This window comes from Sapajus apella, unplaced genomic scaffold (assembly GCF_009761245.1).
Source record: "Sapajus apella isolate SASKATOON/1434 unplaced genomic scaffold, GSC_monkey_1.0 scaffold29, whole genome shotgun sequence".
Taxonomy (NCBI): Eukaryota; Metazoa; Chordata; class Mammalia; order Primates; family Cebidae; genus Sapajus; species Sapajus apella.
This window is the reverse complement of record NW_022436969.1, coordinates 22,288,525-22,312,295: the sequence shown is the minus strand read 5'-3', so window position 1 is coordinate 22,312,295 and position 23,771 is coordinate 22,288,525. Positions and strand designations below refer to the sequence as shown.

The window sequence follows — 23,771 nt, the reverse complement described above, 5'->3', positions numbered from 1 at the left end:
TATAAGATCTTTGTCTAGTTTTGAGATCAAATTAATGCTGGCCTCACAGAATTAGTTAGGAAGTCTCCCCCCCCCTTTAATTTTATTGAAAAATTTGTGTATAGTTGGTATTATTTCTTTCTTAAATATTTGGTAGCCTTTGTATGAAGGTTTTGAACTGTAATTCCTGCTTTCAAATAGATAGAGGACTATACACGGTTACAAATTTTTTCTTTAGTGAATTTTGGTAGTTCTCATTTCTTAACAGATTTGGCCATTTCATCCAAGTTATCACATTCATTATTATTTATTTTTTAGAGCCAAACCTGACTCTAACTAATATAAAATTTGATTTCTGGCATTGTAAATGGCTTGTCACTACTTTTAGTCACAAATTGATTACAAGATATGAACAATACATTGGACAAGATAAGGAATGGATGACTCAATCCTACAACAGCATTTTAAAGTAAAAGCAGACTCCAGGGAACTTGATATAGTTATTCAAGTGGCGCATAATTAGTTAGGCCCAGGTGAGAGCCAGTTTGAGAAGCTTGGTTTTATTTGTTGGTGCTGCTTTGTTTTGCCATTTTGCCTCTAAGCTGTTTCTAGGTATCTCAGAAGCCCCGCCTCCTGGACTGTGGGTACTGTGTCCTGTACCGTGGGAAACCAGTTAACCTAGAGGCAGAAGTCCCTCATGTTTATAAGTTTGAGGTCTGTATCATTAAATTGTAGGCAGATGACCTTTAACATAGCACAGACATTCTGTGAAAATAGGACATTGTCATTTTAAAAACTTGTCTTCCCCAGGAAAGGGAAAGGCCATATTTTCCCCCAGTCTCCCCTTGTGCAATCCTGGGTCATCCACTCAAGCCAATGGGGTCACCTAACAGCTCCTGGTTCACACAGAGTCAGGTGGTGTTTGGATGCAGGGGTCTGCCCCTCATGCTCAAGGCTTTATTCCAAAGGCTCCTCTGCATTTCAAAAGTTCCTGTAACAGTATTTAATGTCACTGAAATTACTGTTAGTTACAGCTGAAAAATTCTGGGGAAATATATACATGGGAAAAGAAGGGTTTTAAGTCAGTGAGCACCTGCACAGGCTGGATTGGAGCCCCTAAAGATTCTGGAAACACTCATTTAAGAATTGACTTGATGTGATTCATGGCAGGTGAACAGATACATCATCACTTATTTTAATATAGAAATAGTATTAATGAGCCTGAAGCCCCTGGTGCAGCTGGGGCCAGAGTGTGCCCTGTTTCTGACAAGACATGGTGGTTGCATGGGTGCAGGGTGGCCGGCACCCCTCCTCAGGTGCACTTTTTGTGGTTCTGAAGTCAGCAATGTGGGAGGGATCTCTTACCAGTCTATACAATCTGATCTTCCTGATATCATCACCTCCTCCCCAGGGAACATCTACATTTTGGCCAAACATTAGGAACTTAATATTTAATGTTAAAAGAGAAACTGTTTAGAAAGTCTAGGAACATCTCATGTGCCTCGTGGCAATTATGAGATCCCTGGGCCCCCCTTAAACAAAGAGCTTTGTTCTTTTAAAGCAATTACCAGAAGTAAAAAAGCAATAATGCCAGTAAAACTTTTAAAGGCACATGTGCAGGAAGACAATTGGAGTTCAGGCTATCTGTGGGTAGCTGGTGATCTAGCCATGACACAGGAAGATACTGTCTTCTGGAGGGTGAAATCTTAGTGTCCCTATAGCCATTGCTCCTGCAAACCCTGTCTGTGGTTGGCAGAGACATTAGCATTTACTTGACACTTTTACTTTGGCTGGATGGAAGGTATTACATTACTATGGAGCATCATTGCATCTTGATGTATTATTGTCTACTAGGTTGCCAGCATCTTCAACAGCAAGCTATAGTTAGGTTAGTCAAGTGATTCAGTCAGCAAAAATGGTGAGGTGGCCGGGTGCCATGACTCACACCTGTAATCCTAGCACTTTGGGAGGCCAAGGCAAGAGAATGCCTTGAGGCCAGGAGCTCAAGACCAGCCTGGGCAACATAGGGAGACCCCGTTTCTGCAAAAAAATAAAAAAATTAGCTGGGTATGGTGGTGCACACCTGTAGTTCCAGCTACTCAGGAGGCTGAGGTGCCAGGATCCTGTCAGCCTAGGAGTCTGAGGCTGCAGTGAGCTGTGACTGCCCTACTGCATTCCAGCCTGGGCGACAGAACGAGATCTTATCTCAAAAAAGAGAAAAACATGGTGAAGCATCATGAAAGAATTTTGCTTGTGAGCTGCCCTTTGGTGGTTTGGTGGCTGTCCCCCGAGGAGCATCAGACAACCTAGATCACTGATAATATGAGGCAAGGGAAATAGTAGTACTGTCTTCTAAAATAAGAACAGCTGGTTTTGACTTGGGACCAGACATGAGGAGACAAGCCTAGGTCTGGGGAACAGGCTGTGGGAAGGGTGTTTCTGGGAGCTGGGAAATCAGCCTCAGATCCACAATAAGCAGCTTTTCTTTCTCCTCAGGCAGTGGGTGTCTTCAAATGAGAGGACCCGGAGTGGCAGGTTTTTGTACCACTGAAGGCTGTGACAAAGGTTAATTAACACTCTCTGCCCCCAATCCCACCTCGAAGAAACAGCCATGTATGTGTTCTTTGGCACTTTCCTTATGGAAAATGGGAATGTAGTATATAGGCTGGGTGCGGTGGCTCATGCCTGTAATCCCAGCACTTTGGCATGCCCAGGATCATGAGGTCAAAAGATGGAGACCATCCTGGCCAACATGGTGAAACCCTGTCTCTACTAAAACTACAAAAATTAGCAAGTGTGGTGGTGTGTGCCTGAAATCCCAGCTACTCGGGAGGCTGAGGCAGGAGAATTGCTCGAACCCGGGGTGGGGGGTGGAGGTTGCAGTGAGCTGTGCCATTGCACTCCATCCTGGGTGAAACAGTGAGACTCTGTCTCAAAAAAAAAAAAGGAATGTGATATATAATATGTATATGTATATTTGGTATGTGTGTTTATTTATCATTATATCTATATATACGGATACTCTTGCTTTTACTGGTCAGATTCCTAAGAATGAACCAATGGTTCATCTATCTATCTATCATCTATCTATCTATCTATCTATCTGTCTATCTGTCTATCTATCTATCTATCTATGTGTGTGTGTTTGTGTTAATTTTTTTTTTTCGGCTGCAGATCATATTCTAACCAACAGCTTAAGAACAAACTGTGGTCTCTTGACAGTAATTGTGCAGGCTGTATGGCTTTTAACATAGTTTTAATCAGTAAGTATTCGTTTTCTTTTTTTTTTTTTTTTGAGACGGAGTTTCACTCATGTTACCCAGGCTGGAGTGCAATGGCGCGATCTCGGCTCCCGCAACCTCCGCCTCCTGGGTTCAGGCAATTCTCCTGCCTCAGCCTCCTGAGTAGCTGGGATTACAGGCACGCGCCACCATGCCCAGCTAATTTTTTGTGGTTTTAGTAGAGACGGGGTTTCACCATGTTGACCAGGATGGTCTCGATCTCTTGACCTTGTGATCCACCCGCCTTGGCCTCCCACAGTGCTGGGATTACAGGCGTGAGCCACCGCGCCCGGCCAAGTATTCATTTTCTTATTCTGCTTTTCCTCATTTCCCATTATCTTATGTATCCTTGTTTACATATCTTCCTAACCTTCATATTTACCACTTTTTAATAACTTTCCATTCTTTCTTTGATAGAATAGCTCAGCACAGGATGATGATACCTCAGCTATTGGGTTTTTTTTTTTTTGAGATGGAGTCTAGCTCTGTCACCCAGGCTGGAAGGCAGTGGCACGATCTCGGCTCACTGCAACCTCCACCTCCTGGGTCCAGGTGATTCTCCTGCCTCAGTCTCCTGAGTAGCTGAGACTAAAGGTACGTGCCAACATGATTGGCTAATCTGTTGTATTTTTAGTAGAGATGGGGTTTCACTGTGTTAGCCAGGATGGTCTTGATCTCCTGACCTCATGGCGATCCTGCCTCGGCCTCCTGCCTCGGCCTCCCAAAGTGCTGGGATTACAGGTGTGAGCCACCGCGCCCAGCACAGCTGTTGAGTTTAACGGGTGAGGAGGGGAAGGGCCCTTGGGAAACAAGCCTCACTTATTGATTTCTCTCTTCAACCTGTGAGCAGGTGCAATGGCTGGATTTACTGAAATGATAGAGAAAAAACTTCACCGTGCAACTGTTTAACACAAAGTACTTGAGCATACTCTAGGTTCTTTGAGCAGGAGATCATGAAACATTTGGAGTATTTTTACTGATAGAAAAAAGTACAAGTCTTCCAATATGTAAATGCAATTGAATTTATTAGAAATTCGAGAAAAGATGAATGAATTCTTATTTTCCAGTTATCCCATCTACAGCACATTTGAGTCTGTTTGCTGTTCTGACATCTTCCATAGTGTTTCTTTGTTTGTAAATTTATTAAGAATTTTGAAAAAGACTGTTTATTGAACTACTTAGTGCTTCAAAGAGCTTCATTCAAAGGAAGTATCTGGCTTGCAATACGGAATCACTCTATTCTTTCTATTGTCAGATCACTTGGTCATTTTGGAAAAGCTGCAGTGATACCAGAAAAAAATATTTGCTTGGTAGCTTTTGTTTGCTTCTTAGAACATCTGTTATCAAGCTGAGTTCATCATTCCTGGAGAGCAACTAAAACCCCAATCAAATGTGACTTCACTGCTCCTATCATGGAAGACGATGGAGCTGGATTGGAATGTTGAGTGTTTGCTTTTGGTTTCTGAGGTCTATTTTGCAAACCAACATGGTGAAAATAGAGTTGTACACTTTACTTTTCCAGAAAGCACTGGGTATATATGATACCCAATTGGTTTAAGAACCTCATGTTTCAGGAGGCAGCTCAGTTATCTCCCTGTAGTAACAGCCAATTCCACAAACGAATTGTTTGATATGTGGGGCTTGCAGGCCTCCTGGTTTGGGGGTGGAAACAAGAAAACCAAATTAGGGTTGGCCTGGAAACACAGCTATCCCTGAACACTCAGCTGTTTCTGATCACACGGGCTTGGCTTTGGAGACCGGGTTATAGCCTAGAGAGGACACGAGTTAAGTCCTTGATGCTACGCAATGGAAGGACATGAAGGCCTGGTCGTGGCCTTCTAAAAATGAAGACTTATTAGTCATGGGACTCTAAAAATGAAGAACAACATCATGGAAAATATTGTAACTTAAAAGAGTGTCTAAGAGGCAAAAAAAGTGATTATTTTCAAAGCAATGTAGGAGAGATGTTACTTAGGAAGGTGTGAGATTGAAGTAACACCTGGCCCCTTTGGAAAATCATAGGAATAGCAATACAAAATGGAAAGGGACTGAAGAAATTGCTTCCTGTCGAGTCAACATTAACTTTGGAATTAGGTACATCTGGCTGCACTAATAATGGTTTTCCAACTCACTGTCAGTGTTTATTAAAATGCAGATTCCTAAGTTCTTGCCCAGATCTAGTGAATCAGGATCTTTGGAGGAGGTTCTTCGATATCTTAATCTTTAGTGAGCTTTCCAGGTGATTTTTATACACGGCTAAAGCTTTTAAGAGCTTACTATGCACCAGACACTGTTTTGAGTGCTCTTGATGCATTATCTCACTTAGAATGTAAAGTGATGATATGAGCTCAGTATTCTCATCTGCGTTTTATAGCCAAGGAAGCCAAGGCATAGAGTGGCCATTGGACTTGCCCACAGTCACTCGGGGGTGATGGAGCCAGGATGTGAACACATGCAATGTGTCTTTAGAGTCCACACTCCCAAGTACCACGTGCCTGCTCAGCTTTTTATACTCTTCGTACTCTGGGAACTGCTAAACAAATTAATAACTTCTCTGGATGTCTATTTCCTCATTGGTGAAATGGATACAAACAAATTTAAAAATGTAAAACCTGTAAAATTAAATCTTGATAATGAGGAGACATCCCCAACCCTACTTTCTTAGGCTATGAAGAACATCTATTTGAAGCAATGTTCTACATTTGTGGTTTGCATTTATGGACAAAATTCAAATATGGGAATGATAGTAATAATGAATTTAAAAAATTATTTGTATAGCATGCTTTTTTAGCTGTCCACTGTGTTGAGCGATTTCACTGTGGTTAGATCTGGATCCCTCCCAATCTTCGAAAATTTCTGTTTTCTTCATTTGATTTTTCTATATTTTAAAACTTTTAGCCTCATAAAGAAAAGATGCCCTCTTCTTGGGGTCAAATATTTAAAGGTCAGCCAGTTTAAATGCAAGTATTTGTATAAGCAATAGTAAATATACCATCCCTTTGTCTATAGTGAAGAACTTTTGACCCGTGACCTGCTCACCTTTGGAAAATACATGAATGCCACCAGACCTCTAGTTGTGGTCTTGGCAAAGATAGTTTGCCAGGAATCTTTTCAGAGGATAAAGAGAATTACTGTTTTAATATTAAAATCTTTTTTTTAAGGTGACAAATCTATCCTTTTAAATTTAAGAGCAGGAACTTAATTCAACAATACACTTACAAATTTATTGCCTGTTGCTAAGGCTAAAATATGACGAGGTGACCTTTTATTAGTCATTTGGACAAAAAAAAAAAATGGAATCTCTGTCAAGACTTTGCTTTTTCCAGCCACACAGGGTGACTCATGTGAGGTTGAAAGCAAGTAGCATTGGGCAGGACTGCCCTGGGGCACAGCTGTGACCTCTATTTTTGGTGAGTCACAAAAATAGCTGTAGTTTACTTCCACTTGTCCATTCTCATGAGGCATTTGAATGATATGAATTGATGAAATCCATAAACAGATTTTGGTTCGGGGTTTCAGTACCTTCCCTAGAAAAATGTTTCTTGCATGACTCATAAGTAGGCGGAGTAAGCCGCCCTCTTGTCTATCTCTAGGAGGCAAGTTGTCTCTTCTAAAAGATAAGTAATGAATGAAATTGGTGAAGTCAGGCTAGTTGAGGACCAGGCAGGGGAAAAGAGGGAATCTACTTGATCGATAACTCAAGAACACGCTATCCCTCACCCTACATAAAAAGGGGGAAATCATTGACTGATATTTAGTCAGTGAATATTTATCAGGTGTCTGCTATGTGTCAGGCCCTGGCTACACACTGTGATTTGTACAGAAAACAATAAAACCTGAAGTGGTTCCTAAGCCCCAGGAAGTGGAGCCTAGGAACATACAGTCACATACTCACAGAGCAACTGCAGAAGCCCAGCAGTGGTCAGTGCTGCCAGCAGAGGCCGAGAGCTGGGAAGCACGGTGAGGAGCTGAGCTGGACAGGACACTCAGGAAAGCCTTTCTGGAGGGGGTCATGTTTCAGCTGAGTAGAAGGAAAATGTCTTCAGGGCCTGGTGGAGGTGGTGGAGGTGGGGAAAGGAATGGGGTGTCTGACGAGTTGAAAGCACTGGATGTCGCTGGTGCTTGGACATTCTGGGGTGGGGGAGGGGTCGGGTACAGATGGAGTGAATGACTGAAGCAGGAGAAGACCATGAAGAGCCTGTAGGCTTTATACCCAGAGTTGGGGTAAGCTGCGGAAGGGTTTTAGGCAGAGGGTGATATAATCAGATTTGCATTTTGTAAAGAACTTTCTGTCCACTATGTGAAGAACAAACGCAGATGGACAGGCCAGGTGTATGGAAACAAGTTGAGAGATTGCAGCATGGGCAGACATGGTTTCCAGGATGAGGGTGGTGGTGAGGATGGAGACAGGAACGCCTAGGAAGGGAAATCTCCCTTGACTGAGAGAGGGACCATTTACACACAGTGAGAGAAAGACGAAGACTGGATTGACTGCCAGTGTTTAAGCATCTCCAAATGGTTGGATGGTGGTTTTACTCACTCCAAGAAAGACCACTGGAAACAGACTAAGCAACGTTGTTATTGTTGGAAATGTTATGAATTTAGAAGCATATAATGTTGAAGCGTGTCTTTCTGACAGTCCAATAGAGACCGCTAGAAAGACATCCATCTAGCTATATAGCTCTGGATCACAGAAGAGCAATCAAGATTGGACAAAGGAGTTTGGGCGTCTCTGTATGGCCATGGGTATTGATAGAGTATGGAAGGAATGAACTATAAATGAACTTTGAGAAATCGCAATATTTAATGACTGGGTGGAGGAGGATGAGCCAGCAATGAAGATGCAGGAGGAAAACCAGGAGAATACAGTTTCCTGGAAACCAAAGGAAGGTGGTATTTCTATTTCAAGGAGAGAAAATAATAGTCAATGGTGCCAAAAGTTACCGATGGTCCAGTAAGATGAGGAGGGAACAGATTCCATTGGATTTAGCAACACGGAGATTCTCAGTAACTTCAGAAAGATTAACTTCAGAAATTAATGTGAAATCCAAGGGCAGGGGCACATTTTACCCAATGCAGAATATAACAGTAGTTTTCAGGCACTAATCATGAGATTAAAGCATAGTTACATACGGACCTCTGGCTGGCTGATTTCAGAGATATGCCATATGGATATTTCTGGAAAGGTTTGTAGCTTTCCGGACAAACAGTGAGGTGGGGAAGAAAGTAGCAAGTTTACATGTGGGGGAAAAGAAAAGTAGTCAGAAGCCCTGAGTGTTAGTCTTTGCAGCCAAAACTCAAAAGCAGACTAGCTGATCTGAGGTGCAGCTCTTGCATTTCTAAAGCTATGGGGCTAGGGTATAATTGTCAGAATCTATAAAAGTGCTAGTGCTGTGTGTTCTGCCTCTTGAAGGCGGAAAAGTGGAAGTGGGAGCCTCATCCATTATATTGCCAGCTGTATTAGTCTGTTCTCATGCTGCTACATACCCAAGATTGGGTATGTAGCATACCCAAGATTGGGTAGTTTATAAAGGAAAGAGGTTTCATGGATTCCCAGTTCAATATGACTGGAGAGGCCTCACAGTCATGGTGGAAGGTAAGGGGAAAAGCAAAGGCACATCTTATATGGCTGCAGGCAAGAGAGCTTGTGCAGGGGACACAATTTATAAAGCCATCAGATCTTGTGAGACTTATTCACTACCGCAAGAACAGTATCGGGGAAACCACCCCCATGATTCAATTGCCTCCCCCTGGTCCTCCTTGACTCGTGGGGATTTGTAGTAACAATTCAATGTGAGATTTGGGTGGGGACACAGCCAAACCATATCACCGGCTCTGCGTTATACTGGGGGTAACTCTGCTTGTTTTTTTTTTTTTTTTTTTTTTTCAATTGGGAATGAGGCTGTTCTAATAATTTATTTTTTTCCTGAGGTCATTTGCAGTTTTCAAATTGTAATAATTATGTTCATCAAGGTGAATATTTAATTTTGCCTGATCAATTAAGCTAATTTGGCATTTGCTGTCCTGTCTTCATCATTGGATGAGCTAATTTTTGTACGTTTTTTAAAAATCACAGTATTTTTTTCTCCTCACTTGCCTTTTAATCCTCTGTGTATGTGGCAGTGAGCTGTGGCTCTCCCTCACAGGGTGAGGTTATGTTTGCTCCCCTGTGGCCTTCTCTGTGTAATCATGGTCTCTATAACACTAAGGCCACAATTTTCAGGAATAAACACAGATGGGAATGGATGATTCCCTGGTTTCATAAAACCTCTAAGGAACATTAGATAATGCTCATTGATAGAAGTAAAACTCAATTATCCTCCATGCCAGTAGTTTTTTTGTCTCATAAGAGATTCTCCTGGAGGGATCACTGGGTATTTTAAAGATGTTTGGAAACAACACGTTGATGGAATTGTCTTCAATGGAAAGTCACTAAATGTTTGCTGATGACTTTTGTTGGGTCTATCAAAACCAATTAACTCTACCATTGTTGCATTTTGTGCTCACTTACAAAAAAATATTGAAGGGGACAAATTTTACATCAAAAGGGCAAATACTTCTGAATACTGAAAACTCTGAATTCTAGAAGAATAGAAACTTTGAAAATCATTCCTCAATGGGAGAAATAATTAGAAAGGCAATTTTCATTACTTTGTATTTTTCTGTGGGAGTGGAATAATGAGAAATATAGTGATTTAAGCTGACTCAGAGTATGATGAAAAAAACATTAAATTTCTTCTGAGTCTCACTCAGAAGGGAGTATTTAATAAAAATTATATTGAAATCTGAGGATGCTATGGAAGCTGTTAAAACTTTTTGTATTGGAATATGTATAACACATATTTTGCACAGGAAAAATGTAATACTCTATTTTTTGACATGGTATTTACGATATAAAATGTAATAGGACACAACCACAACTTCAATGTTTAAGAGAAATTAAATGAGATCACGGCTGTAAAGTTTTCAGCACAGTGCCTGGTGCACTGTGCATGTAGATGGCAGCTGGCGTTACAAGCCTCTCTCCTCACTCAAGCAGTCTTTACTAGAGCAATGCTGGTGACACGTCTGCATGTCATGGGAACCTTCGGGAATCTTATGCAAGCCAAGTGTCTTTTCTCAAGACAAGCTGTTTACTCACAAAGGCCAGGTACATTTACCCAAACTGACTGTCTTAGCTTGGGACATTAACCAATAGTGGCTGAGCATGAGATGCAGTTTGTTCACAAGGTGCTTCAGCCGTTCTGTGGTGAGGTTGCATATTGAGTAGTTATCAGTTGACACATCTGACATTTTTTCAATGCCATAAAAGATTCTTTTCAGAATTCTTTTCTGAATTCGGAAATTAATGTTAAATCCAAGGGCAGGGACACATTTTACCCAATTTTTTCAATGTTTTACATTGAAAAAATGTCCGATGTGTCAACTGGTAAAAAAAGACTCAATCAGTAAAACAAAGGGGTTGTATCATAAGAGGGAGAAGGGAAAGACGTGGATGGAGAAGAGGGCAGAGACAGAGAAGCTGTATCATGGGAATAATGGCATCAGTGGAGAGGCAGTCGTGGGCATCTGCTGATGAAGGGTGCTCATGTCCCAGTAAGATGAGGAGAGACCATGAGCTGTGCAGTGCTCAGACAGTACAGAGCCTATTTCATTTCTCCACTAGGCCTGGCTGTGTATCTTCAGAGATGTCCACTGAGTTTTCTTTCTTCATAATCATAAACCTCCAACACCTAAAGCTGTGCTTCTCAAAATTTCCAATTTAAGTGCTCCACAGTCTGATAGCTCAGATGGGGAGCCTTGGAGCTCTGGAGATCCTGGATGGAGCTTCAGGCAGCAAGCTCCTTCACTTTTACTTAGGATCTAAAAAGTGTACCTTAATTCATACTTCAGTCTATAATAAGTTTATTTAATGGGGGAAGATTATCATCCAGAAGACAGATCCAGTAAGAAAATGTGCTGCTATTTGAGTACCACATTTGGAGAATTGATTTGAGCAACATGGCACGTCTCTGTTCTTTACAAACTAAATGGCCAGAGAACAAGATGACCTTATTTTTTCCCAGAAAGTGGTGACGGTCATTTGCAGTCTCTTGTAAAGATTGAAAGGGGGTCTGTAAGGCAAGCTACAAGCTCCCCTCATGCAGCTGGTCCTGGGATCCTAATTAATATTTATCATTTTCTTTCTTACTGCCCATCCAAGATTCTTCACCAGTAACCAATGTTTCAGCTGGTGAGTGATTTGACCAATGGTATAATCCAGGCCTTTAGCCCTAAGGGGTCTGAACTCTTAGCCGCCTTGCTTTTATAGGTGTGTGATTGAAGACATTGCTATTTACAGTTGGCACCAAGAATGAAGCACCTTGTGGGGCTGTAGGCAACACTGCAGCTGTGGAGATGCATAAACTACACTTGGCATGGCAGCTCTCTGTGGACAGTAGTGGTTCAGAGTCCTTGATATTTTGCTCTTTTCATGTAATGTTTCTTAGGTGCATTTCCAAGTAGCAATAGAATTCACACATGAAGCAGTTAATTTTTAGCTTCTCTACTTCTCTATAGTGTTTTAAGTATGCTAATATGCTACAATTTCTTTAGTGAGTGTTCAACTACAAGATATTTATCTCCATAGTATTTTTTGGCTCACAGCTTTTGGGATTCAGCGTTCTTGGGCAATACTTCTCCGTGGTCTTTCCAGTTGAATATTTGAAAATACAGTGAAAATAATTACATCTCAGACAAAAAAAATCTACTTGTTGTTATATCAGTTAATAAAAAAGAGGATATAGACATAAAATTTCAAAATTGGAGGTTTTAGTAATCATCTAAAGTTATTTCACAGATTAGAAAATAATTCCAAGGATTTAATGATGTGTTTTACCATAATCATAAGTTGTGCAAACATATTGATAAAAACCATTAATATATGTTAAATACCATGCTAAGAATTTTATTGATATTACCTCATATAATAATCATCTATGGTTATCCACAATTTGTAGATGAGAAAATATATCCAATCAGTAGTAGAGCTGGGACTCAAAACTGAGACTGTGGAGACAGCAAAGCCCATCTCACAAGGCCAGCGAGAAATCAGGTCAGCTTCAAAGTGAAGGCATTAAAAGATGTGCAGGAACACCCTTGGGTGTAAGATGGGCCCCAACCATCCGTATTTATGCTGAACTTACCGAAATGTCAAACATTAAATCCCTTTAAAAACTGCCCTCAGCTAAGTCCAAGAACAAGAACTGGATTTCACCACATAGTCCGTATGTTTTCAGCCCTCCAATTCTTATAGAAGCATTTTGAAAGCACTTTCACTCCAAAACAAGTTAAAAAGATTGCTCTAATCAGCAGCTCAACAGTTTAAACTACATACTGGCTTAATAAAATATTTAGATCACAGTTGGATATTATTTATCTATTGAAATATTTTCCACAAGGATATCATTTTTGTGAGATAGATTAGGAAATAGATTAAGGTAAAACATCTGAGAGATGGGCTCATTCGCGGATAGAATTTATTGTATTCGCTTTGGAGCTGTTGTGGGATAATGAGGAGGAATGGAAACATGCATTCACATAACAATCATGTACTCATTTATCAAGAAAGAATTCAGCTGGTGCTATGTGGCAGACATGCTGTTAGTTGCTGTGCCTGCAGAGAGTGCAAAGTACTGTCTTCTTAGTAAAGTGCAGATGGTTTTAAAATGTCACTGAGGAGGTATTTCCATAGTTCGTCTGTAGAAGCAGGGTTTTTATAAGTTTCCTATTCTGCACTATTATTCTTTAATAGTTATAACAATTATGTAAAAGGACTAGGGATGTCATCTTTCAGTTTTAGAATGTTAGATTTGGAAGTACATCAAGGTCACCTTCTTCATTCCACAGATAGGGAACTGAGGCCAGGAAGCAGAGTGACCCAGAAAAGTTTGCAGAACAATTTAGGGGCACAGACAGGAGTGAAACCAAACCTCCTTACTTCTACCTTGTCCTTATGTTATTACACTACTGAAAATAAAGTCATAAATGTTATCTTCAAGGGTAAAATCCATTGTTACCCATTCTAGATATATAATAAGTTATGAATATCTCCTGCAAAGCTCATAACTCTCCAAATAATCTCAATAGGTTGAGCATGCAATGCCAAGAAGGTCTTCATTATAAACTAAATAGTTCATTAAGATATTAAATCCAATACCTGCTTTGTATTTTTTAAATGAAAAAGTGTAACAATTGATGATTCAGTTAATTTGATAAATGTTCACTATAAACAATAAATTCCTACAAATTTTATAAGTTTTGGGGGTGTATTTTGAGGATATCTGGAGCAACAAATAATTATTTCGTTTTAGATTATATATTGTATATATAACAAATATGTGTCAAATTATGTATAACATCTGGTTGGTCCTCTATACTTGTGGGTTTTACATTCACATATTCAACCAACTGTGGATCAAAAATATTTGGAAAAAAAGGGATGATTATATCTGTACTGAACATGTACAGACTTCTTTCCTTGTAATTATTCTCTAAACAATACAGTATAACAACTCTTTGCTAACATTTACATGGCATTAGGTATTTTAGATAATCTAGAAATGTTAGGGTACAAGTCCTAAAGAAAGACTACCAGTTAAGCCAATAAAGTGATATTAAAGATAATAAATAACTGATAATTGTAAGATCACCGCCACCAATAATCCCTCAGTGACTGAAACTTGAACATAAATTTGTAATATGAATGGTTCTTCCAAAGAATCTCACATACTCTAATTTGGCAGTGATGGGTAACCCTGTAGGATTTTGAGGCAAAGACTTTAAAATGAAGAATAAAGTGAATATTAAAGAGAACACAGGCTCTTTGTGGTCTTCTGAATTAGTACATGGGAGGATGTGCATAGGTTATATACAAATACTACACCACTTTATATCAGAGACTTGAGCATCCATAGCTTTTGGTATTTGAAGGGGTTCTTGGAACAAATCTTCCACCGACAACAAGAGGCAGCTATATGTGTTAAATCTTGGTCACCTAAAAATTTGGATGTATTTCCTTCTTCTATCATGTGTATATATATATGAAACCGACTCTGATATTTACATGGAGATAGCTGGTCTAATGGGAAATAACACTATTTCCCACTGAGGCTGAGGAACAACATCTGTCAGAGGTGAGAAGATTGGAAGATTGGATTGGGCCCGGAAGTATTAATATTTGAATCTTGATGAATTGCAACAGTGGCTTCAGCCAATTCTGTGAGGTGCTTTGGGGCCGGGTTGGCTCTTCAGAGTTGTCCAGCCTTGAGACAAGTGGCCCAGGCCTCTAAATGTCCCCAGCCCGTCTAGTCATTGGAAAGGAGATGTCTCTGGACATGGAACACAAGTTTGGGTGACATGGCTTTTGTTAGCTGAGGGCAGTCCCTGGAGGAGGATTCAGCTGCTGACAGTCCAGCAGCTGGAAGGGTGAAAGGCACAGCCCGAAAAGAGTATATGGACAGCCATGGAGAGAATAGGAGTTGGCCTAGGACCTGTCTGCTGCTCTATAAAATAATCTTTAAAAAATGAGTGACCGAAATAGCATTGAGAAGATGCGACTTGAGGCAATTGGTGAGTAGTTGTTACTATACTTAAAATAGTTAATAAGGCTGAAGGTAGAGAGATGAGTTATAATTGGACATGTCTCCTTTTTACGTTTTCTGACAAAGCAATCCAGATTCTTTTGCTGGAAGAGAGATGTTTAAATGGCATAAGGCATTTCCATGATTGTCTGGAGCTGTGGTTGGGAAGCCCAAACAGGCAACGGCTGCAGATCAATTGCTTCACTGAAAAAAATTTTATTTGATATTAACTTCTTAGGCAGGACTTTGGAAAGTGGCCCAGTTCTCTACTGACTTACCAAATGCCTGGAAAATGAGACTTAAAAACAACAATGTAAATCAAAGGGTTAGGGCTGGGAGGACAGCTAGAGTTCTTGAAGATAAAGCTTTTCCTGTGCAGTTTGGTATCACAGCTTGATGAGCAATGCATTTGTGAGGTTGATCCTGCTTAAGAGTAGGATGCAGAAATTAGGAAAGAAATTAAGAGTTCTAAAGGGGATATTTATAGATTTAGGAAGGTAAATAGTTCAAAATGTCAACTCTGAAAATTAAAAAACATCTCAAAAGTTTTATGTTCATCATTATGGAAATAGTGTTTATCTTTTATCCAAGTCATAATCACAAGATATTATTGAGATATTTGTGACATATTGAAATAGTCTTGGGCTCCAGGATATTCAAGGTCAGAAAACTGTATCATAGCTGGGATCATTGAGAGAAAAGAGGGTTTTTAGCCTGGACTCCTTCTAACAAGAGAGCTGATCATGGCCTTTGAATATGAAATTCTGACATGCACAAAAGAAAATAAACTTATTTACATTGTGTTGCTCCAGAGAAAAGAACAGGAAGCAATGAGAAGACACAGGGAGATAGATTTTGATTCAACCTAAGAAAGCACCTTCTGACATTAGGATCAGGGCGTCCTGGGGAAGTGGCTCCCCTTCCACTGGAAATCCTCACGCAGAGACAGGTGACTCTCTGCGGGGATGCCGAGGAGGTGTTTTCCAGACTGAATGGGACAGCAGGCCATATATCTGCTAAAGGCCTTCCTTATCCTGGGATTTTATTACTCTGGGTCCTCAGAGACGAATTTTTCAGCCTGATTCCTTTTTGTTTTCAGTCATCACCTGACTAGGTTGGTGTGTAAAGGGGGCTCTTGTTTTACATGGCCTCCTCCCTTGTATATCTGATGTCAGTGCAGCCCAGAGAAGAGGGTAGGGCCTTGTAATAGAAGAGTATGAATTTGGAATCAGGCAGCCTTACGTTTAAATTCCAGCTGTTATGTTGCCTCATGTAAGTCATGCCACTTTTCTAACCAATTTACCTGCATAATACTTAAGTTAAGTAATACTTAAGTAATGATACTTAAGTTAGGTGACAGGAATTATTTGAAAGTGCCTAGCTTCCAGCAGGTGTCCACAAATACAAATTTCTCTTATTCCAGGACTCTACATGTTTCTCTTCTGATTGTAGTTATTACATGATCACACATAATATTCAAGAACTCAGCTCCCTCTGGTACTTCCTTCTGCCAAAACTGAGGCTCAGAGATTCACTGAGGCTCAAAAAAGACAGGAAGGAAAATAGAGAGGCCAAGAGGCAAAGCACAGCCTGGCCTGGTATCTCTTACTTTCTTTAGAACCCAGCACATCACCTTTCCGACTAAGTCGCCTGCCTTAGTCCTTACTTCTTTTTATAACATCATCATTGTCCACATCATCTGGCCCCTGGTCTCATCTATCTTGGGCAGGCGGCTGAAAAGTCAAGCCAGTGTCCCTGGGAGATATTACCAGGCTTCCTGCAGGGAAGACAGGAGCATGGATGACTGGAAGAGCCAAGAACGGGATGGAGTATGGTGCAAGGAACGGGGGCAGGTTGAGCATCCCCATCACACTGCGAAGTCTCCTGAGATGGGACCTCCATCCCTGTTGCCTCTCCCAGTACCCTGCACATGCCTGATGTTGGGGGAATAGATGGATATGGAAATCTGTCACTTTAGTAGAGTTTGGGAAATGCTCTTCTAAAAATTTAAAAGAGATAACAAAACCCTGATAGGACATTTTAAATGAGAGAGAAAAATGTAAATACTTACAAGGAAATCAATACAGTTCCCCTGTGATTATATTGTTGAAAATAACAGAGACGCTTTTCATGACTTGCCCAGCTTTTGTTTGTATAAATCTGAAGCTATGACATGTGTCACTATGAGGGAAGACCCTTTTACCGGTTCCATGTGCTGATGCCCTGGATATCCCAGGGTCTGTTACTGATAGCTGAGACCTGCAAGCCTCTCTGGATGGCTGTTGTGGGGAAGGGAGCTGCTTCCATTATTTCTCACTTCTCATTGTGACATCACCATTGTCTACCTGATCTGCCTCTGGTTCATTCTGCAGGCCCCAACACCTTAGGGAGGTGGCTGAAAAATAGAATCAGTGTCCGCAGGAGATAGGGAAGTCCTTCTGCATTGAAGGGAACTGGGTTCTTGGTATCCTCTCCTATAGTCCTGGGGCAATAGCTAACTGCCTGATGTGTAATAAAGAAAAAAAAACAAAAACCCCTGAATTCATGCCTCAAGACTGAGCAGACTCTGTGATACAGTTTATTCCCCAGAGGCCCCATGGGATTAGGCTGACGCCCAAGTGCATCAGAGACCACATCCTTTTTCACTTTTCTTCCCCCTTTCCCAATATGGCCCCCACCAACCCCTACAAGTTTCTTGTGAGCTCACTCCATTAATACATATCTTGCACAAACATCCCCTTCTCAGATTCTGCTCCAGGGAACTGTACCTAAGACACTGTCACCATCTATCTCTCAATGCTACATACCTGTCATCCCACACAGCAAAAGGAATCCCACCTAATAGGATAAAAGCACAACTGTAGACACACTCACTGCCCCCCCAACGAGGAGACAAAAGTCTCATCTGGAGCCAGGTGCGGTGGCTCACGCCTGTAATCCCAGCACTTTGGAAGCCGAGGTGGGTGGATCACGAGGTCAAGAGATCGAGACCATCCTGGTCAACATGGTGAAACACCGTCTCTACTAAAAATACAAAAAATCAGCTGGGCATGGTGGCACCTTCCTGTAATCCCAGCTACTCAGGAGGCTGAGGCAGGAGAATTGCCTGAACCCAGGAGGCGGAGGTTGCAGTGAGCCGAGGTCGCGCCATTGCACTCCAGCCTGGGTAACAAGAGCGAAACTCCATCTCAAAAAAAAAAAAAAAAATAGTCTCATCTGGAGAGGACTTTTTGAAACCACTGTCCTTGGAGCCTGTCACCTCTGGGTGAGACCATTTCCCACTATTTCTGTTTTAATTTTTTACATTTTCAAAATGAGAAAAACAGTGGGTGCAATGGCTCACATCTGTAATCCTAGCACTTTGAGAGGCTGAGGTGGGAGGATCACTTTAGGCCAGGAGTTTGAGACCAGCCTGGGCAATATAGTAAGACCCCATCTTCACTAAAAAAGAAAAAAATTAACTGAGGATGGTGGGATGCACCTGTAGTCACAGTTACTCTGGAGGCTGAGGTGAGAGGGTCTTTTAAACTCAAGAATTTAAGGCTGCAGTGAGCTGTGACTGTGCCACTGCACCCCAGCCTGGGTGATGGAATGAGATCCTGTCTCAAAAAAAAAAAATTAAATTAATAGGCCTGGCCCAGTGGCTCACACCTGTATTCCCAGCAGTTTGGGAGGCCGAGGTAGGTGGATCATCCAAGGTCAGGGGTTCGAGACCAGCCTGGCCAACATGGTGAAACCCAGTCTCTACTAAAAATGGAAAAATTAGCTGGGCATGGTGACAGATGCCTGTAGTCCCAACTACTCAGTAGGCTGAGGCAGGAGAATCGCTTGAATCCAGGAGGCAGAGGTTGCAGTGAGCTGAGATAGCTCCATGGCACGCCAGCCTGGGTGACAAGAGTGAAACTCAATCTCAAAAAAAAAAAAAATTAATAAAGGAGGAAGGTTGAACAAATCACCAAGATCATGTCACATATTGCTTGAGACTGGAGGCTTCTACAGGGACGATGAAGTACATGAAAGGACTGACAACTCTCATAAATGTTAATCTGCTGATTAATCTATTTGGTAACAAAGTAAATTACCTGGCCAGCCAGAAGGGCTGTGGCAGACTCTCCCCTCTGGGAGAATTTTGCTTGGCCACTGTTCTTCCAGAGCATCTGGGAGGTTTTCTCTGTGGAGGTGGTACAGGGAGGTGTTAGTCGCTCTCAGCTTCCCCTTACCAACATTGTTTATACCTATGCTTAAACATTTCGGGGGCTGTTAGTTTGAGGGATTTTTCTTGCACAACCATTCATATAAAACCATGGTCAGCTGTCTGCCAGTTTCATTTTTGGGAACTGTATCTGTCAGGAATGTTGCTGACACATCTTTGTGACTCTCCTGGCTGGCTACGCTCCCAGGGCTGAGCCATACCTGTGAGTATTCTGATTTTTAGAGGAAATTCTGGGGCTCCACCTATTTTCATGATTTTTTTCCTTAATGACCTCAGAGCATGAGCAGGAAATTATGGATTGGACTATTGGCATGGATTTCAGGGTATATTTCTTCTCAAATCTGCTTTGGAGTCTTGCCAAAATGTTGCATCACAGCCAATTGAGTATTTCAAGGGGAGGCATCATTTTTACTTGGTGATGGAGAAGGTACATTATGAAGGGCTTGCTAACAGTTCTGGCTCCTCCTATGTATCCTCATTCCAGTTGCTGGTAATCTTCAGTTTTTGAATCAGTTCACAATCTCAATCTCTCTCTCTCTCTCTCACACACACACACACACACACAGCCCTGTGGCCACCACAGTTTGGCCAAACTAATAGTGGATGCTGTGCTCTGGCCCTCTGTGTCAGTGGGCTGTCCTCTATTCTCTCTTCTGTTGACTTCCGCTGAGCAGTGTGGACTGAGGCTTGCCATGTCTCTTACCTTTACCAAAAGCTACGAAAAATCAATGACTCAATCCGATATTCAGGCATTTAAAATGATGAATTCCTCTAAAATCTCACTATCTGATGAAGTAAGACGTCGGATTCCCAAGAAACAAGACATACTGCCATAGTCAAATGTGCATTGTGGCTCTCTATTCCAGGACAGTAACTTCTTGCTGGTCCCAATCCATTTTTTCTCTGTAACCCCATTTTGAATACCAATTTTCATATTAGTTTCAGTGATTTGACAGCAAGTGATAGAAATCCTCACAATGTGGTAGAAATCTTCAACATCTAGAGAAGACTAAAATAGGATACAGTAGAATCTCCTGGAATTTTAGGGTAAGAGTGAACTTAAGGCTCTGTTCCATTTTGTGTTGCCGGGAAAACAACTCCAAAACGCAGTGGCATAGAATGACCGTTTTATACGCTTCTGAATGCTGTCGTTGAGGAATTCAGACAGGACATGACAGGGATGGCATCGTTTGCATGTGCTCCACAATGTCTGGGCCTCCGCTGGAGGACTCAGAGCCTGGGGATATGGAGGGCACCTGGGAACTAGAGTCCTGGAGATGTCATCATCTCTGTGTGTGTTGTGGTTGATGCTGGTTGTCAGCAGACCCTAATTTGGGGCTGTCACAGGAACATCTACATGACCTCTTCATGTGGTTGGGCCTCCTCACAATATGGTGGTCTAAGATGGTCAGACTCTTCATAGAGTGGCGCAGAACTCCAAAGGCAAATGCCTCAGCCGAGAAGGCAGAAGCTGACTTGCCTTTTGTGACCTAGCTTTAGATGTCACACAGCATTAATTCTGCTACATTCTCTTGGTTACAAGCGAGTCACAAGCCCAACCAGACTCAAAAGGAGGTGAACTGGACTCTTAAAGGGAAAATGAATGGCAAGGTCTTAGAAGAGCATAGGGAATGGGAGATGATACTGGTTTAGCCATCTTTGGAAAACACAATCTAGAGCTTCCCCATGATATAAAAATCAGTATTTGGAAAACCGTCAGGTACATGAACAGTTTCTTTACATATTCTTTCATACTTCTTTCCATTTCTATTATGAGTTGCTTTTCAGGTCATCTGTGGGATAGAGGAGAAGATGATTCTATGATCTTCAATATTATGTTTTTAAAATTGGGACAGCAATCCCTCATAAGTTTTTTTGGGGAAATTAGTGAGATATTCTAGTTAAACAAGCCTATTATACACTAAATTAAGGTTGTACAGCTCTAATTACAAACTACCAAGAATTACAATCTAATTTTTTCATATGGGATCTGGTGCCCTCCCTGGTTTGGACAGGTGTGCTGGGACCAGGGTCATGGGCCCAAGCACGAGCTCAGGGGCTCTCTTTAAGCCAGGCGGACACTCCATAAGGGCCTGCCACATTTCTTTTGCATCGCTTTGCTTCCCCAGCTTATTTTAAAACTGTGTTGTCAGACACAGAATTTCTATTCTCCCATTAAAAGTATGTACCCTCTTAGAATTCCCCAAGTGCCCTTTGCAATTAGCAAAACCTGTGTAAATAGTTAATGAAACTCATCAGACTCACAGTAGAGATGGCAATGCTGCTTTGGCGTAGTACTTTGTGGGTATCAGTTTATTCTTCTTTCTTATATCATTTTTGTTTGAGGCAGGCCTAGGATAAATCTTGAGGTTGGCAAACTTGCCTCAGTTTTCTTTGTATGATTACTTTTATTATCCATGCCAGACATGGTGTGTGAGTATGCGTGTATGTACACACACACACACACACACACACACAAACACACACACACAGACACACACACACAGACACACACACACACACACACATACACACACAAACCCTTAGGGATTCAGTGCCCAGAGTCTTAGACTTCATCCTTTCCTGAAAGTCATAATGGCCATGTTTTGGCCTGCTCTACCTGGGCAGTGTTCATCATCTCGAACTTGCTTTGATAAACAAATTCTAACCTGGTTCCAAGTAGGTTGTAATATCAAAAAGAACATCAGAGACATTCTATTGTTGATAGCCATGATACGGTAGAGTATAAATTCTTAAGGCGGCAGAGACTTTAGTTTGTTTTATTAATTGCTGTATCAGTAGCATTTGGAACAGTGCCCAGCATTATAGTGTCTGCTCAATGAGTACTTGTTCCATGTGAAATACACAGGTTCATGTGCTATCCCTCAAAGGGATATTTGCAATTTTGTGCTCAGCGTTAAAAACTTAAAAGAATGAAAGACTGCCAGTCATAAGGTTTAAGATAAGAGATATTTCTGGGGGAGATGCAGCTCACAGTGTCCCTTAAGTAACAATTATGGAGCTATCTTCACCCATTAATGCTTTTGCACATGCTAAACCCACTTTCTCCATTCATATTATTGGTACTACCTGCTCAAATTTAGTAAGAGAAGGTGGGTTTTGGGATTTGGTGATGAGTGCAATTTGTGGACCAGTGACTCACCTCGTACTTGTTTGCATGACTTGAGAGTCTTGGATTTTGCCTGAACCATGAATGGAATAGTTTTTCTGTCAAGGGTGGCCTAGAGTTTGTTCCCCATTTGGTCCCCTTGACTTTCCTTTTCTTCTTTATTGGAGACAGAATTAGAAGCAGAAACTAAGGGATGTGTTTTTATATGACTTTGTAAGGCTTTGGATATAGAAAATGTAAATTTTGGGCTTAGGTAACAAAGTTTTGTACACAATTGAGCAGAAGGGAATTGAGTTCATTTCTACTGAAACCTTGCATTGCTCTGGCCCACCCTGCATGGTCTCTTTGGAGATCAGATTTCTGCTTTTGTGGCTCAGTACTGAACTAAGGGGCATCACCAAGCCCCAAAGCTGTGCTGGCAACAGTTTCTGAGACAAGGACTAGCATAACCCATGGCTCCTTCAGCACAATGGATGTTTGAATTTTTAGGTATATACTTAGACTATACAGATAAAAAATCAGAAAGAGGTTTGCAGAGTCACTAATTATCAATAAAATTATCAAAGAAGAATTCTGAGTTTCATGCTAACATTTATTATTTTATTCTCACTTACATTGTCAAATTAATTTTCTGTGACCACTTGCATCTTTATAGCATCAATTTTCAGTATTTTTTTTCCATAAAGCACTGGTCTCATACTATACTCCCTAAAAACAATTCTGCTATTGAATAGGTTTTTGGGGAGTGCTTCATACTATATTACTCTCTTGGACATTTTCAATGCTCATTAGCACATTAAATCATAAAGAAATACCTAGTAAGGAAATACTGGTCTTTGTTAACCTACAACGTCTAAAACTTACATGACCATAGTAAGTCTTCGACTGCATTTTTCCCTCCAAGAAATCTTTCATATGGAAAACTAACAGACTCAGACCACTATTAGAAAAACTCTGTACTAGGGAGGTCATTAGTTTATCTTCTTTAAATGCAAGTTTTGTTTCTAGGCTTAGAAGAATTTCTAAGGAAATGCTTTTCTTATGGACACTCACTGTTTCTGTTACGATATTGAGTCACTGCTGTGGATGGATTAGGCACCTGTGCAAGATTTTTACATATGTCTTCTTGAATGCTCACAATATTCTAACTAGGAGAGTATGAGAATAGCTATTTCACCAATGAGGAAATTGAGCATGGTGGAGGTTAATTAATTTGCCAAAAGTCCAAGTATATCCATGTCTGTCTGTCTATACACTTTTGACAATGCAAAATTGCCTTTCAAATAATGCACTTTTTTGCAACCCGGGTCACCCCCAGATGGTCAGCCAATGGACACACATAGGTCCTTTTTTACTGCTTAAATGAGTAACTTTTTCTTGTCATCATTCCTTATATAGTTCCTTGTTTAGTACTGCTTGCATATGCAGTAGTGCTGTGAGAAAGGCGGCAATGGTAGTGATGGATTATGCATAAGATCCTTAAATAATGGATTACAAACAGGACACTAAGAGGTTATGTGTTTAGTTGCTGATGTAAGCATGAGAAA

The 23,771-nt window shown here is 41.1% G+C and overlaps 1 long non-coding RNA gene across 1 annotated transcript; it reads right to left on the bottom strand.

The window, feature by feature from the left end:
• Nucleotides 1–518: 518 nt before the first annotated feature.
• On the bottom strand, nucleotides 519–19,320 carry LOC116561320. The gene is made up of 4 exons (XR_004273392.1): nucleotides 19,295–19,320; nucleotides 18,964–19,052; nucleotides 866–970; nucleotides 519–744 (listed from the first exon to the last, which is right to left on the bottom strand). It is a non-coding gene; the product is annotated as an uncharacterized LOC116561320 (long non-coding RNA).
• Between the last annotated feature and the right edge of the window lie 4,451 nt (nucleotides 19,321–23,771).